Below are 15,458 nucleotides of genomic sequence, written 5' to 3'. Positions count from 1 at the left end.
TCTACTAAAAATAAAAAAAATATATTATATATATATATGTGTGTATATATATGTGTATATATATATGTGTATATATATATGTGTATATATATGTGTATATATATGTGTGTATATATGTGTGTATATATATATATGTGTATATATATATGTGTATATATATATGTGCATATATATGTGTGTGTATATATATATGTGTATATATATATGTGTGTGTGTATATGTATATATGTATAGCCAGGCATGGTGGCAGGCACCTGTAATCCCAGCTACTCGGGAGCCTGAGGCAGGAGAATTCCTGGAACCCAGAGGGCGGAGGGTGCAGTGAGCTGAGATCACACCATTGCACTCCAGCCTGGGCAAAAAGAGTGAAATTCCATCTCAAAAAAAAAAAATAATAATCATAGTTACATATTGTGTCTAAAAAATGTTATGGCGTATATATTTATACATTTTTCTACATTTTTGGCAAATGTTTTGTGGAATGGCAAAACTTGCCCTTATGAAAGCTATAATCCGCCAGGCTGTGGAAAGATTGTCATGGACAGATGGAAATGATTGATCCTACAGAATGATGGTATTTGAAGGAGTAATGGAAAAGGAAAGGTGTGTGTGTGCACGTGTGTGTGTGCGCACGTGTGTGTGTGTTATGGTTTGGCTGTGTCCCCACCCAAATCTCATCTTGAATTGTAGCTCCCATCATTCCCACTGTCATAGGAGAGACGTGGTGGGAGGTAATTGAATCATGGGCACAGGTTTTTCCCATGCTGTTCTCATGATAGTGAACGAGTCTCATGAGATCTGATGGTTTTATAAAGGGCAGTTCCCCTGCACATGCTCTCTTTACCTGCCACCATGTAAGACATGCCTTGCTCCTTTTTCACCTTCTGCCGTGATTGTGAGGCCTCCCCAGACATGTGGAACTGTGAGTCTATTAAACCTCTTGCCTTCATAAATTACCCCGGCTCGGGTATGTCTTTATTAGCAGCATGAGAACAGATCAATACAATGTGTGTGTGTGTGTGTGTGTGTGTGTGTGTGTGTGTGTGTGTGTTGTTTTTCAGTACGTTTACAAAGGAGATGATTCTTATATTGGATCCATGTGCATAGTGCAGCATGACAATTATTTCCATTTGTCAGTGAAATACTGCTGCCCTTTTTAAATGCAACAAACAGGGTAAGCACAATGTCAAAGCTATCACTTATCCTCTAGCAGAAATCATGTACAGGCTTTCTTCTGTCTAATTCAAAGTGTAGCACAAATGAAAGACAGCTTCATTAATTATAAGATAAATGCCCAACTGCTTTCTGGGTGCAAAATTTCCTGAATAAAGCTGGGCAATAGGATTAGCACCAACTCAAAGAAGGATAGAATTAGGAACAGGAGTAAAGATGACTGCAAGCCAATAACATCATCTCCCTAAAAATAGTAAGAGTTTTCAACCTCTATCTACAAAATTTGATTCATGTATCTCTCAAATACAAGATAATTTTGTTTACCATCTTCCGTGCTTCTATTCTATTAAAGCTTTTCATAACATTCAAAAATGCATCAGCCATGAAAAATACGTGGAGCTTGAAACATTAATAAGGTACTGAAATATGTTTCACCCCGAAGGTTTTATACCCTGTAATCAGACATCCTTCCACCTCTCACAGCATATGTTTCTGATGAACCAAGAAGTATAAAAGGAACATAATCTGCATGAAACTAAGATATTGAAAGTTCATACTTACTTTTAAATCATTCGTTTCTCTGATGCCAGAAAAGAATGCTATTCCACCTAGAAATCAGATGTGTACCACTTATTTTGATTAGACTAAAGGATGTATCTATCATCTATGTATCAATGATGTATCTATCTAGATTTATATACTTATCATCTACCAATTAGCAATCTATCTCTATAGCAATATAGAGATAGAGAAACAAGATATAGATATACTCTGTATTAAAGAAAGTTAAGGTTCAGACCCACATGTCTATATTACAGACTTAAAGCTTAAGAGAAATATCTCCAACCTGGGAAACACAGCAAAACCTAAAAACAAAAACTAGATTTTGCTATGTTGCCTAAAAATAAAACTACTTTACTAAAAATTAAAATTAAAATATTGGCTAAGAGTGATGGCATGCACCTGTAGTCTCAACTACTCAGGAGGCTGAGGCAGGAGAATCGCTTGAGCCCGGGAAGTGAAGTCTGCAGTGAGCCATTATCACACCACTGAACGCCAGCCTGGGCAACAGAGCAAGACCCTGTCTCTAAAGAAAAACAAATCTGCTAATTGAATGTGTAAATGAGAGAACTAGGTGAAGAATGATCCAGCAATAAAACCTGTAAAGCATAATTTTCCTGAAGATTTGATTTTGAAGAGATTAGGTTGATTTCAGGAAGAATTATTTTGATCTAAAAGTGAACACATCTTCGACCAGCCACAGCAGGTTAAGGCACCTGTATCCCAGGCTATAATAATGAAGAAGCTACTAAGCCTACAACATCAGAGAATGAAACACAACCAACCATCTTCCTGAAATTCCAAACTAAAATTGGAGGTGAATTTAAGGAGAATTTTTGGTCTCTGATATGGTTTGGCTGTGTCCCCAGTGAAATCTCAACTCAAATTGTATCTCCCAGAATTCCCATGTGTTGCAGAAGGGACCCAGGGGGAGGTAATTCAATTACGGGTGCTGGTCTTTCCAGTGCTAGTTTCATAATAGTGAATAAGTCTCACGAGATCTGATGGGTTTATCAGGGGTTTCCACTTTTGCTTCTTCCTCATTTTCTCTTGCTGCCACCATATAAGAAGTGCCTTTCACTTTCCACCATGATTCTGAGGCCTCCCCAGCCATGTGGCACTGTAAGGCCAATGAAACCTCTTTTTCTTCCCAGTCTCTGGTATGTCTTTATCAGCAGCATGAAAAAGGACTAATACAGTCTCCTTCAACTCTCTGTTGCCCAAAGAATTTAAGGTATGATTGCAATACCTTTGACAAATAGATTTCTTCTGTTTGAATCGAGAATTTCCCTAATGACATGAAGAAAGAGAAAATACCTCAATTAAAAAGAAAAATATTCAAGGTTTATTTACCAGGTTCACTAAACACTTCCTATTTTTGTTTGCTTTCATCTATAAAATAAACTGGTATTAATTCATTTAATGATGAATACATCTAAAAAAAAAAAGGGGTAGATGTTGCCAGTTCAAATTATACTTAATTTATGGCTTACACCTGTAAGCCATAGGCGTGATTATGGGAGGCTGAGGTGGGCGGATCACTTGAGGTCTGGAGTTTGAGACCAGCCTGGCCAACATGGTAAACCCTGTCTCTACTAAAAATACAAAAATTAGCTAGGCGTGGTGGCGCGCACCTGTATCCCAGCTACTCAGGAAGCTGAGGCAGGATAATCGCTTGAACTGGGAGGTGGAGGTTGCAGTGAGCAGAGATTATGCCATTGAACTCCAGCCTGGGCGACAGAGTGAGACTCTGTCTCAAAAAAAAAAAAAAAAAAAAAACTGCAAAAAGAAAACCCCAACAAAAAACAACTTAATTTATATGAATAGGGATACATAGTACACCCATTTTTATAGGTAGACATCAATGAAATTATCAATTTTTTATTTGCGCTATATCATTTCACTTATTTTATATCTTTGGTCATTCTCACCAAAATTTAATCATTGTAATTTACCTTTTAAAATAATAAATGAACCTTAGTTTATAAAACAAGACATTTTCTGATGAATTATTTCTCCATAAAATAAACTCTGTTACTGACATATAGTATCATATAAGAGTTTCAGCTAACATATATATGTTCCTTAATATTTTGGTCTCAATTATAACGTCCCCTATACATTAAACTGACAGATTCTTTTAATCCATCAGCAAATGTTTTCTTTGCCCACAGAAACTTAAATTGTAGGAAACTTCTTGCTCAGAATGAAGGATTAAGTAAACATGATTACTGTTGATCCTTACAGAAAACTCTGGTCATAAATATAATGCTATATGATTTAGCATAATGGCAGATAATTTTCTACAACATAATTTGCATTTCTGCATTAATTTCGAGAACTGAAATTCCAAAGAGTCTTATCAATTAAATTAACAAAATCCTCTTAAGTTACTTGTATTTCAATCAAGTAGTTGGACACAGCCTCCCTATCCTACACATGGGGTCATTTGGCAAATGCTGAGAGTGAGAATCCAATGTTGCTGTCACGACATTCAAGAATTTCACCTGGATGTGGTGGCTTATGCCTGTGATTCCAGCACCTTGGGAGGCCCAGGCATGAGGATCTCTTGAGCCCAGGAGTTTGAGACCAGCCTGGGCAATATAGTGAGACCCTATTTCTACTAAAAAGGAAAAATTAGCCCAGTATGGTGGCATGCACCTGTAGTCCCAGGTACTCAGGAGGCTGAGGTGGGAGGATCACCTGAGCCCCAGGAAGTTGAGGCAGCAGTGAGCTATGATCATTCCACTGAACTCTAGCTTGGGTGACAGAGAGAGACTCTATCTTGAAAAAAAAACGAAAACTAAAAAATTTTCATTTGACGCCAGGGTAAAAGGAAAGAATAAACTCTACTACACATTATCTGATAAAAGCTGTTGGATGAGGCCAGGCGTGGTGGCTCATGCCTGTAATTCCAGCACTTTGGGAGGCCGAGGTGGGTGAATCACTTGAGGCCAGGAGTTCAAGACCAGCCTGGCCAACACAACAAAATCCTGCCTCTACTAAAAATACAAAAATGATGCGGGCATCGTGGCATGCACTTGTAATCCCAGCTACTCAGGAGGCTGAGGCAGAGAATCGATTGAGTTTGGGAGGCAGAGGTTGCAGTGAGCCGAGATCGCCCCACTGCACTCCAGCCTGGGCGACAGTGACACTCTGTTTCAAAAAGAAAAGCTGTTGGATGAAATTAGGCTTTCTGTTCCCTTGGCACGGTTTTTGACTCCCTGCATTCTTTCTATTTTCATCCTTATTCCATCATTTGTTTCTGTTCTTCTCTTTTATGTATAAATATCCCCAAGTAATATCTTCCCTTTACAAACAGAATCAGTAGTCCTGACAACTCAAAATACACTGACAGCAACAACAAATTTCTCAAATCCACCTGAATCACGTGCTACATTCAGTCATCCTTCACCTTTTTTTCTACAACCTGTCTTTATCCTTGACTTCTCTCCTGAATAGTACAGGTCTCCTTGTTAGGAAGTAGGAATTAATGCTGCGATAGATACTGTGCTGGACCTTTGTTTCTGTTCGTCTCCTCTATGTATAACTATCCCTAAGTAATATCTTCAATTTACAAAGAGAATCAACAGTCCTAACAACTCAAAATACAAAAATGCAATAACAGCCACAACAAATTTCTTTTTTTTTTTTTTTTTTTTTTTTGAGACGGAGTCTCGCTCTTTGTCACCCAGGCTGGAGTGCAGTGGTGTGATCTCGGCTCACTGCAACCTCCGCCTCCTGGGCTCAAGCGCTTGATTCTCCTGCCTCAACCTCCTGAGTAGCTGGGATTACAGGTGCCTGCCACCACGCCTGGCTAATTTTTGTACTTTTAGTAGAGACGGGGTTTTGCCATGTTGGCCAGGCTGGTCTCGAAGTCCTGACCTCGTGATCTGCCCACCTCGGCCTCCCAAAGTGCTGGGATTACAGGCGTGAGCCACCGTGCCCAGCCAACGAATTTCTTAAATCCACCTGAATCACGTGCTACATTCACTCATCCTTCACCTTTTTTTCTACAACCTGTCTTTATCCTTGATTTCTCTCGTGAATCATACATGCCTTCTTGTTAGGAGTTAGGACTTCATGCTGTGATAGACACCGTGGTGGCATCAGGGAAGAATGTCTGTGCACACTTTATCTATGGGTTCAATTCACTGTAATTAACATGCCATACCCTCTATTCAGCATGTATTTACACAATGTTTTTTGTGGTTTAACCCTCTTCTTTGCTCACTTCCTATTTTTAAGAGATAGGACTTTCTCATGTTGCTGGGATAGCTCTGACTCATCTTCTGACTTTTTTTTTTTTTTTTTTTTTAGAAATGGAATCTTACTCTGTTGCCCAGGCCAGAGTGCATTGGCACCATCATAGCAAAGTGCAGCCTCAACCTCCTGGGCTTGGCTAAAGCAATCCTTCCACTTCAACCTCCTGAGTAGCTGGGACTGCAGGTGTGCACCCCATACCCAGATAATTTTTAAAATGTCTTGTATCAACAGGGTCTCACTATGTTGCCGAGGCTGGTCTTAAATTCTTTGCCTCAAGAGATCCTCCAACCTTGCCCTCCCAGACATAAGCCACTACACAGGGTTTTTCTGACTTTTTAAATGGTGTCACCTATTTTATACCCCACGGATCTTCATCTTCCATTCTAACTCTTCTTGCGATCCCTCTGATGGCTCATTTTTTCCTCTGTGTTCAACTATCACTCATAATAGCTGCCCTTGAGCTACTGTCATCAAGCCAGAGTTTCCCTAGTCTCTATACATGGCTTTTCTGAAAGGTTAAACACTATCAGGTCTCACTGGATATCTGAAGGCATCTCAAACTTGAAGTCAGTGGTGATTTTATGGGCTTTCTTGAAACATCTGAGCACATAGCACTCACGGAATGATGTAGTTAAGACACCGTGGTGACAATTCCCTGGGAGTAATTATCCCTCATAAATGACAGAATATGAATTAGACCGAATGTTGAAGGAGAATTTCATTTTCCAACATTAAATCTAGACTCTACGATCTCTCAGGGAATGAAAAAATGTCAACGTGTGTGTGTGTGCATGTGTGTATGTGTGTAGGTGCTTCCTGATTTTTACCTGACATTAGGAGTATCTATAAGAACCATTAAATATCTTTGCACCGTACCAAATACTTACAGCCTCCATGAAATTAACACAGTACAATAAATTTTGAAAATCAGTACAAAGGTGCTTATGATGAGTGATATATTCAGCAGATCATCAAAAGAAGTGTTCAAATTATTTTAAAGTTTAACATCAGTATTTCCCTTTTAATTAAAGTGGAATTTGAGAACAATTTCTATGCATGGAGTGGTTATTCCATATTATTTTAAAAGTGTAAGATTTTATTTTCCTATTTAAGAGCACAAGCCAGTAGATGAGAGAGGGATTCTCATTAAAACACAAAACACACAACACTTGAGTATTTCTCTCTGATGAACTGATTTATGATTTATGCACGGTCCTCTTGGGTTTTATATTTCACAAGGATTTTTATTTGCTTTAAATACCCTTTTGTAGAAAGTTTGATCCTGAAATGTCTGAGGTAATGCAACATATTTTTGATAAAATTCAATTCAGAGAAGAAAATTACAAAAGTATGTTATATTATAAAGTCCTTTAACTCTGATGGAACTGCAGCTGGCTTGATTCTTACACATCTACCTCCTGTCATCATATGATTGACACTGAAACAGATACCACTTCTGTGCTTGGATGTTGACCTACAAAACTGTGGGTCTGGTTATCAAGACATAGTACATAGACACAGGCCTAATAAGTCAGAATAGAGATGTATTTCTGGTTCTACTTGCAGGGAGCACGATTACAGGTGTTAGTCCATTCGGGCTGCTACAGCACGAAACCACAGACTGTGTGACTTATAACCAGCAGACACTGATTGATCACGGTTTATGAGGCTGAGTCCAAATCAAGGCATGGCAGATTCGATGTCTGGTGAGGACCTGCTTCCTGGTTCATAGACGGCGCCTTCTTGCTGTGTCCTTGCATGGTGGAAGGGGCAAGGGAACTCTCTGGGGTCCCTTTATAAGGGCACTGATCCCATTCATGAGGCCCCACCCTCATGACCTAACCACCCTCCCAAATACCTCACATCCTAATTCCATCACCTTGGGATTAGATTTCAACATAGGCATTTTAGAAGAAAATAAACATTTAGACCCAGAGTGTCCAATCTTTTGGCTTCCTGAACAACATTGGGAGAAGAGGCATTGTCTTGGGCCACACATAAAATACACTAACACTAAGGATGGCTGATGATCTAAAAACAAATACAAAAAAATCTCACAATGTTTTAAGAAAGTTTATGAGTTTGTGTTGGGCCGCATTCAAAGCTGTCCTGGGCCACATGCAGCCCATGGGCTGCGGTTTGAATAAGCTTGATTTAGACCATACCATTACATTTAACCTACATCCTCTCTCTTCTTCACTTTGCAGGAATGGGGACAAAGTTGTTGAAATCTTCTCCTTCTCAGGCTCACTTCGTCAACATCTGTGGCTGAATGTAGACGTTCCCCCTTTTAGGCAAATTTCTTTAAATTCATAGCAAAGTATGACCAAGAACATTAAAACAATGCTTCATTGCTTATGCCTGACATTGAGGAGCAAAATTTACACCTGCTATACAGTTCAAGGTTTCCATGGCCTTAGTAGAGGTCATGAAATGTACAGTTTTAAAACTTATTGGAATATCTTTACGGAACTATTTTAATGGACTAGAGTGACAATATTTTTATACAACATTGACCTCCCCTGCCCCAAATGATGTGAAAGACTGTGGCTGTATTAGAATTTAGTCTAGGAAGACCAATACCATTTCAGGGAGCTTTTTGTAGTTTTTCTCCATAAATATATTTTCCAAATCAACTGTTCTGAGCTGAGTTGCTGGAACATTTTCAATTCTTTATAAATACGTATTTTGGCTGAGTTCAGAAACCTCGGACTAGGCATTGTCCTTTGAGTGAGATGTCAGGATTGAGGTAGCATAGGCACAAGACCAAATTTTAGTTCATGATGGAGTATTGCCAGCTTGTGAGCCTCTGGTGCTTTCAAGGAAGCATAGGTGATGGAAATCAAATAAAAACAGAGCCAGGGAAACATCTGGTGTGGAAAGTATCTCATTGCATAAAATGCTAAAAAAAAAAAAAAAGTTGAGAAAATTAAGCCTCTTCTACTTTTTAAAAGAAAAATTTGACTCTACTAATTATAACCACAAGGAATGTTCTCCAGACTTGAATATTTTAAGTGAAAGATTAATATCCAGCCATTTATAAACCTCCAAATCCTTTCCCCAACTTTATTCATATCATTTTTTATTCTAAATTTTCAAAAAATTTACTGATCTAGTTTGGAAAAATCATGTCCTTGAACTGTTGAACCATATTTGTAATCTGTTTTAATAAAAATATAGATATAATACTTAGAAAAACAGATTCTTTCTGGTATTGGAAGGTTAATGATCATTTCATCTATGTTTCTGTCTCCTAGTTCAACCATTTATCCAACATTCTACTGAATTACCCTCTAGCCTTTGTCTTCACAGCTGCAAAGGCAGGGAATTCAATGCGTTGATGAAAACAAACCAGGATTCATAAGCTTTTACTGAAACATGACTAAAAATGTCAAACTATTAGAAAAAGTATATCCACATTCATTCAAGATGAAGAAAAACCCATCATAGCTTATCTCAGCCTGACTTAAATGATAGAAGTCATATTTGATTGCCATTTTAATCATTTTACAGTTTTTGGTAAGGAGATTCCTTAAAGAACTAAAAGTAGACCTACCAATCAATCCAGGAATCCCACTCCTGGGTGACTACCCAAAGGAAAAAAGTCATTATACCAAAAAGACACATGCACATGCATGTTTATAGCAGCACAGTTCACAATTCCAAAAATATGGAACCAACCTAAATGCCCATCAATCAAGGAGTGGATGAAGAAAATTTGATATATATACACCATGGAATACTACTCAGCCATAAAGAGGAACAAAATAATGGCCTTTCCAGCAATTTGGATGGAGTTGGAGGCCATTATTCTAAATGAAGTAACTCATGAATGAAAAGCCAAATATCATATGTTCTCACTTATAGTGGGAGCTAAGCTATGAGGACACAAAGGCACAATAATGATATAATGGACTTTAGGAACTCGGGGGGAAGGGTGGTAGGAAGTGAGGGATAAAAGATGACTCCTTGGGTACAGTGTACACTGCTTGGGTGAGGGGAACACCAAAATCTCAGAAATCACCACTAAAGAATTTATCTATGTAACCAAAAACCATCTGTACCCCCAAAAACCATTGAAATAATAAAAAATATATTTTACAGTTTTCTTATATATATATATATGTGATCAATTTATGGTTACAAAGTAAACACAGGCCCCAACAGCTTTGTGTGTGTGTGTGAAATTTAACTGATATATTACTATGAAAGTATCTAACACTAAGTAGATGCCAATATGTTGAACTTTTGCTACCAGGCATGAAATAATCCATATTTGGTAAAGAATCAAGAGGGTTAAAGGAATTACCAGAGAAGTCATAAGAACTCACATTTCCTGCTTTAAAATTCTATAGCCTTGGAATCCATGATGTTAATTTTTGGCTCCCAAATTGGCAGGGATGTTTTTCTCCCACTCCTCCAATTTTTTCCCCTGATTATTGTTTTTCTCATAGAGATATTTATTACCACTTTAAGAAACACATGTTTATTGTTATTAGTTGCCCGCCTGCCTTATTAAGTATAATCAGAACAAAATATACTTTACATTTTTAGATTCAACTGAAAACTCCACTGTGGGAACCAAGATTGCTAAAAAATAAATTTGTCTGTACCTCAAAACCCTGCTTTCTACCTTTTTTTTTTAACTGTCCAATTTTAAAATTGTGGTACCCAATTAACAAAACATATAGCTTTTTTTTTTTTTTTTTTTTTTTTTTGAGACAGAGTCTTGCTCTGTCACCCAGGCTGGAGTGCAGTGGTGCGATCTCGGCTCACTGCAAGCTCCGCCTCCCGGGTTCATGCCATTTTCCTGCCTCAGCCTCCCGGGTAGCTGGGACTACAGGTGCCCGCCACCACACCTAGCTAATTTTTTTGTATTTTTAGTAGAGACGGGGTTTCGCTGTGTTAGCCAGGATGGTCTCAATCTCCTGACCTCGTGATCCACCCGCCTCGGCCTCCCAAAGTGCTGGAATTACAGGCGTGAGCCACCACGCCCAGCCCAAAACATATAGCATTTAACAAAACACATAAAATTTAGAATTTTTACCATTTTAGTGGCATTTGGTACACTCATCATCATAATGTGTAACCATCCTCTCCTTTTTTTTTTTTTTTGGTTTTGTTTTGTTTGGGAGGCAGGGTCTCACTGTCTCCCAGGCTGCAATGCAGTGGCATGATCATGGCTCACTGCAGCCTCGACCTCCTGGGCTCAAGTGATTCTCCCCCCTTGGCCTCCCAAGTATCTGGGACTACAGGAATGAGCCACCACCCCTGGCTAATTTGTAAATTTTTTTGTAGAGATGGGGTTTTACCACGTTGCCCAGGCTGGTCTTGACCCCCTGGGCTCAAGTGATCCTCCCACCTCAACCTCCCAAAGTGCTGGGATTGCAGGTGCGAGCCACCACTCCCAGCCTAAATGGAAATCTTATACCTATGAAGGAGTGACTCCCCATTCTCCTATTGCCTAAAATACTGGCAACCACTAATCTGCTTTTGATCTCTAAAGATTTTCTTATTCTGGACACCTCATATAAATGGAATCCTATAATATGTAGCATTATGTGTCTGCCTTTTTCCACAGAGCATGATATGCTCAAGGTGTATCCAAGTAGTAGCCTGTGTCAGTGCTTCGTTCTTTTTCATGGTTGAACAAAATCCCATTATATGGGTAGATCACATTTTGTTTATTGATTCATCAGTTGATAGGCATTTGAGTTGTTCCTCCTTTTCACTGTGGTGAATAGTAATTCTATAAAAATCATGTATATGCATTGGTTTAAAAATGTGTTTGTACTTCTTGCGGGTATATACTTATGATTGAAATTACTGGATATTTCCTCTACAAAATTTTCAGATATTACATTTTAAAATTTCAACATGCCCTGCAAGAATGGCCATAATCAAAAAATCAAAAAATATGATGTTGGTGTTGATACAGTGAAAAGGGAACACTTCTACACTGCTAGTGGGAATGTAAACTAGCATAACCACTATGGAAAACAGTGTGGAGATTCCTTAAAGAACTAAAAGTAGACCTACCATTTGACCTACCAATCCCACTACCGGGTAACCATCCAGAGGAAAAGAAAAAGATACTTGCACATGCATATTTACAGCAGCACAATTGGCAATTGCAAAAATGTGGAACCAGCCCAAATGCCCATCAATCAATAAGTGGATAAAGAAACTGTGGTGTACATACACAATGGAATGCTACTGAGCCATAAAAAGAATAAATTAATGGCTTTACAGCAACCTGGTTGGGATTGGAGACTATTAGTCTAAGTGAAGTAACTCAGGAATGGAAAACCAAACATCGTATGTTCTCACTCATAAGTGGGAGCTAAGCTATGAGGATGCAAAGGCATAAGAGTGATACAATGGACTTTGGGGACGTGGAGGGAAAGGGTGGGAAGGGGGTGAGGAATAAAAGGCTACAAATTAGTTTCACTGTATACTGATCCGGTGATGGGTGCACCAAAATCTCACAAATCACCACTGAAGAACTTACTCATGTAACCAAATACCACGTGTCCCCCAAAACCTATGGGAAAAATATTTCAGTATGCATAATAGGATTTCAACACACATAAATATGATTTTAACAAAGACATATAACCACACAATATTAGTGATATTCTTTCTGGCTGTCAAATGACTCGTATCACTTAAAATAAATATTTTATATCAAGCCATCTATACAGAAGAAGGAAGTTTGAAAATGTGAGTGACAGTTTGATGTAGAGATCTATTTGATATAATCAATTTCTTCCAATTATACACTGCTGTTGGAGCCAAGTCAAGTTAAACTTCACTTCAATATATGAAGGAGAGTCCATTAAAAATGATCCCAGAATTCACAGGCACTTTAAAACAATTTGAAAGTGAATTCCATGGCAAACGTGGTATTAATGACAATGACCACTTTCTTACCTCTGTAGCAAGTATGATGTACATGTCTTCGGAAATCTGTATCTGAAATATAATTACTACAACACTGAGAGTATTGCAAGATTGAAGAAATTGTGTGTAGGTTGATAAATACATTAAAATATCTACAGTTCTAACTTAGGACACCTTCTCCCCTCCTAAAAAGGGTACTGACTCAGTGTAAATGCTTAGGAAAAGTGTTCACTGAACTAAAGTTAACAATCGAGTTATGCCTTTCAATGAAAATCTCAAGTTCAAGTTAAAAAAAAAAAACAAAAAAAACCAACCTCAGGAATAAATGAAGATAAAGAACTTAGCCTAAAAACACCTGCAGAAAGCACTTCGGTGTCAGCCTTAGAGATGGGTCTTGCATACAGGACAATATAAATTAGGAAACACGGCAATGTAAGTAGTGTCAAACTGGTCTGAGCTCTCTGTTGTTCCAGCCAGCGCATTTGTTTGCATAACAGACCGGAGTGACAGGGTAGAGTAATTACTGCAATCCGTCTCTGAGCCCATTAATCTGAACTGAACTGTAGGGAGTAAATGAAACAGAAAGAAACCCAGTGGAGAAATCTTTCTTTTGTTTGTGTCAAACCTCAAATCGAGTTTTTATCTTGAAACTCCAATTTATAATTTATGTTACTGTTCCCTGACGATCAACAAGGAAAACACTAGGTGAAAATCTGGGATTGGCAGGCATTTCCAGACACTTGGTGGAAGTTGGTTAATGAACAGTCAGCGGAAATGTGACATCAATCTGATCCGGGTCTGCTACCTCTAATGATTGCAGAGTCCTAATCGGTTGCCATTTTCTTACACAAGAATTGGAGCTCCTGTAGTCACCCTGTTGTGCTATCAAATAATAGATCTTATTCATTCCTTCTAATTCTATTTTTGTATCTATTAACCATCCCAACTCCCTCATTACCCTTCCCAGCCTCTGCTAACCAATCCTTCTACTCTCTGTGTCCATGACTTCAATTGTTTCAATTTTTAGCTTTCACAAATAAGTGAAACATGTGAAGTTTGTCTTTCTGTGCCTGGCTTATTTCACTTAACATAATCACCTCCAGTTCCATCCATGTTGTAGCAAATGACAGGATCTCATTCTCTTTTATGTCAGAATAGTACTCCGTTGTGTATATGTAGCACATTTTCTTTATTCATTCATCTATTGTTGGACACTGAGGTTGCTTCCAAATCTTGGCTATTGTGAACAGTGCTGCAGCAAACATGGGAGTGCAGCTATCTCTTCAGTAACTGATTTGCTTATTTTTGGGTGTATATTGAGCAGTGGGATTCCTGGGTCGTATGTGGCCATAAAAATAAAAAATAAAAAGAATTGGAACTAATGGTTTGCAGAAAATCACCAAAGTTTTAACTTTTTTTTCCTTTTAATATTTTATTCTTTAGTTATTTTATTTGGGTTTTTCTCTTTCTATTCATTGTTCTCATAAAGATTATTGCACTTGGATGGGATTTGTAATTTAAGATCTATTTTGAATTAAATGAAAATGAACACAGTACACAACATTACAATTTGTGGTGCACAGAAATAGAAAGAAAAAATACATCACCAAATACTTATATTAAAAAAGAAGGAAGGTCTCAAATAAAGGATCTGAGCTTCTACTTCAAAAGTCAGTGAAATGAGAGCAAGTTAAATCCAAAATAAAGGGAAGGAAAGAAATAATAAAGGTAAGAACAGAAATAATGAGAGAAAAAGCAATTAAACAATAGAGAAAACCAATTACACCAAAAGCTGATTTTTTGAAAGTTCAATAAAATTGATACATTTCTAACTATTCTATTTAAGGAAAAAAGACATGAAAAAATAGGGAACATTGACAAAACTTACACAGGAAGAAAAAAAAGATAGTTTATATAGCCCTATGTATATTCAACAAATGGAATTTGCAGTAAAAAGTGTACCCCAAAGAAATTTTTAGGAAGAAATGGCTTATTAGGTGGAACTTTAAAAAAATGGGGAAAATAATACTGAGTACATGCAAAATCAACTGGAAAGAAAAGATTTTTAAAAAGGGTTTCCAACTCATTTTAAGAGGCTAGTATAATAATAATAAAGATTATAATAAGAGTAAACTATAGCTTCATATCCCTAGTGAACATAGGTGCAAAAATCCTTAACAAAATACTAGTAACTAGAATTCAGCAATGTATAATAATGACCATCTATTTTGGTCAAGTGGGGTTTATTGTTGAAATATAAGGTTGCACTCAGTAATCCACCAGTGTAAGTCCACATATGAACAGAATAAGAGGAAATATTTACATGATAATAGTAAGAATCACTGGCTAAAAATAATTGAAGCAGAAAAGACATGCCAACATTTCAATATAAGAGCTAAAACTATAACTTTTCTATAGGATATTATCATTTCTTATAAGAAAAATTATTTGTGACCTTTGGTTAGGAAAATATCTCCTAAGTGGGACACAAAAAAGATGGACCATAAAGGAAAATAATAATAGACTGTATTTCATTAAGATTTAGAAAACTTTTT

General features: G+C 37.6%; 1 long non-coding RNA gene across 1 annotated transcript; it reads left to right on the top strand.

Annotated features, from left to right (window-relative positions):
- Window positions 1-2,791: 2,791 nt before the first annotated feature.
- Window positions 2,792-9,202, top strand: LOC105738516. Its single transcript, XR_001114335.2, has 3 exons — window positions 2,792-2,856; window positions 6,055-6,183; window positions 8,208-9,202. It is a non-coding gene; the product is annotated as an uncharacterized LOC105738516 (long non-coding RNA).
- The last annotated feature ends 6,256 nt before the right edge of the window (window positions 9,203-15,458 follow it).

Source organism: Nomascus leucogenys, chromosome X (genome assembly GCF_006542625.1).
Source record: "Nomascus leucogenys isolate Asia chromosome X, Asia_NLE_v1, whole genome shotgun sequence".
NCBI lineage: Eukaryota > Metazoa > Chordata > Mammalia > Primates > Hylobatidae > Nomascus > Nomascus leucogenys.
Note: the sequence above shows the minus strand (reverse complement) of the source record. Positions and strands in the feature narration are given on the sequence as shown.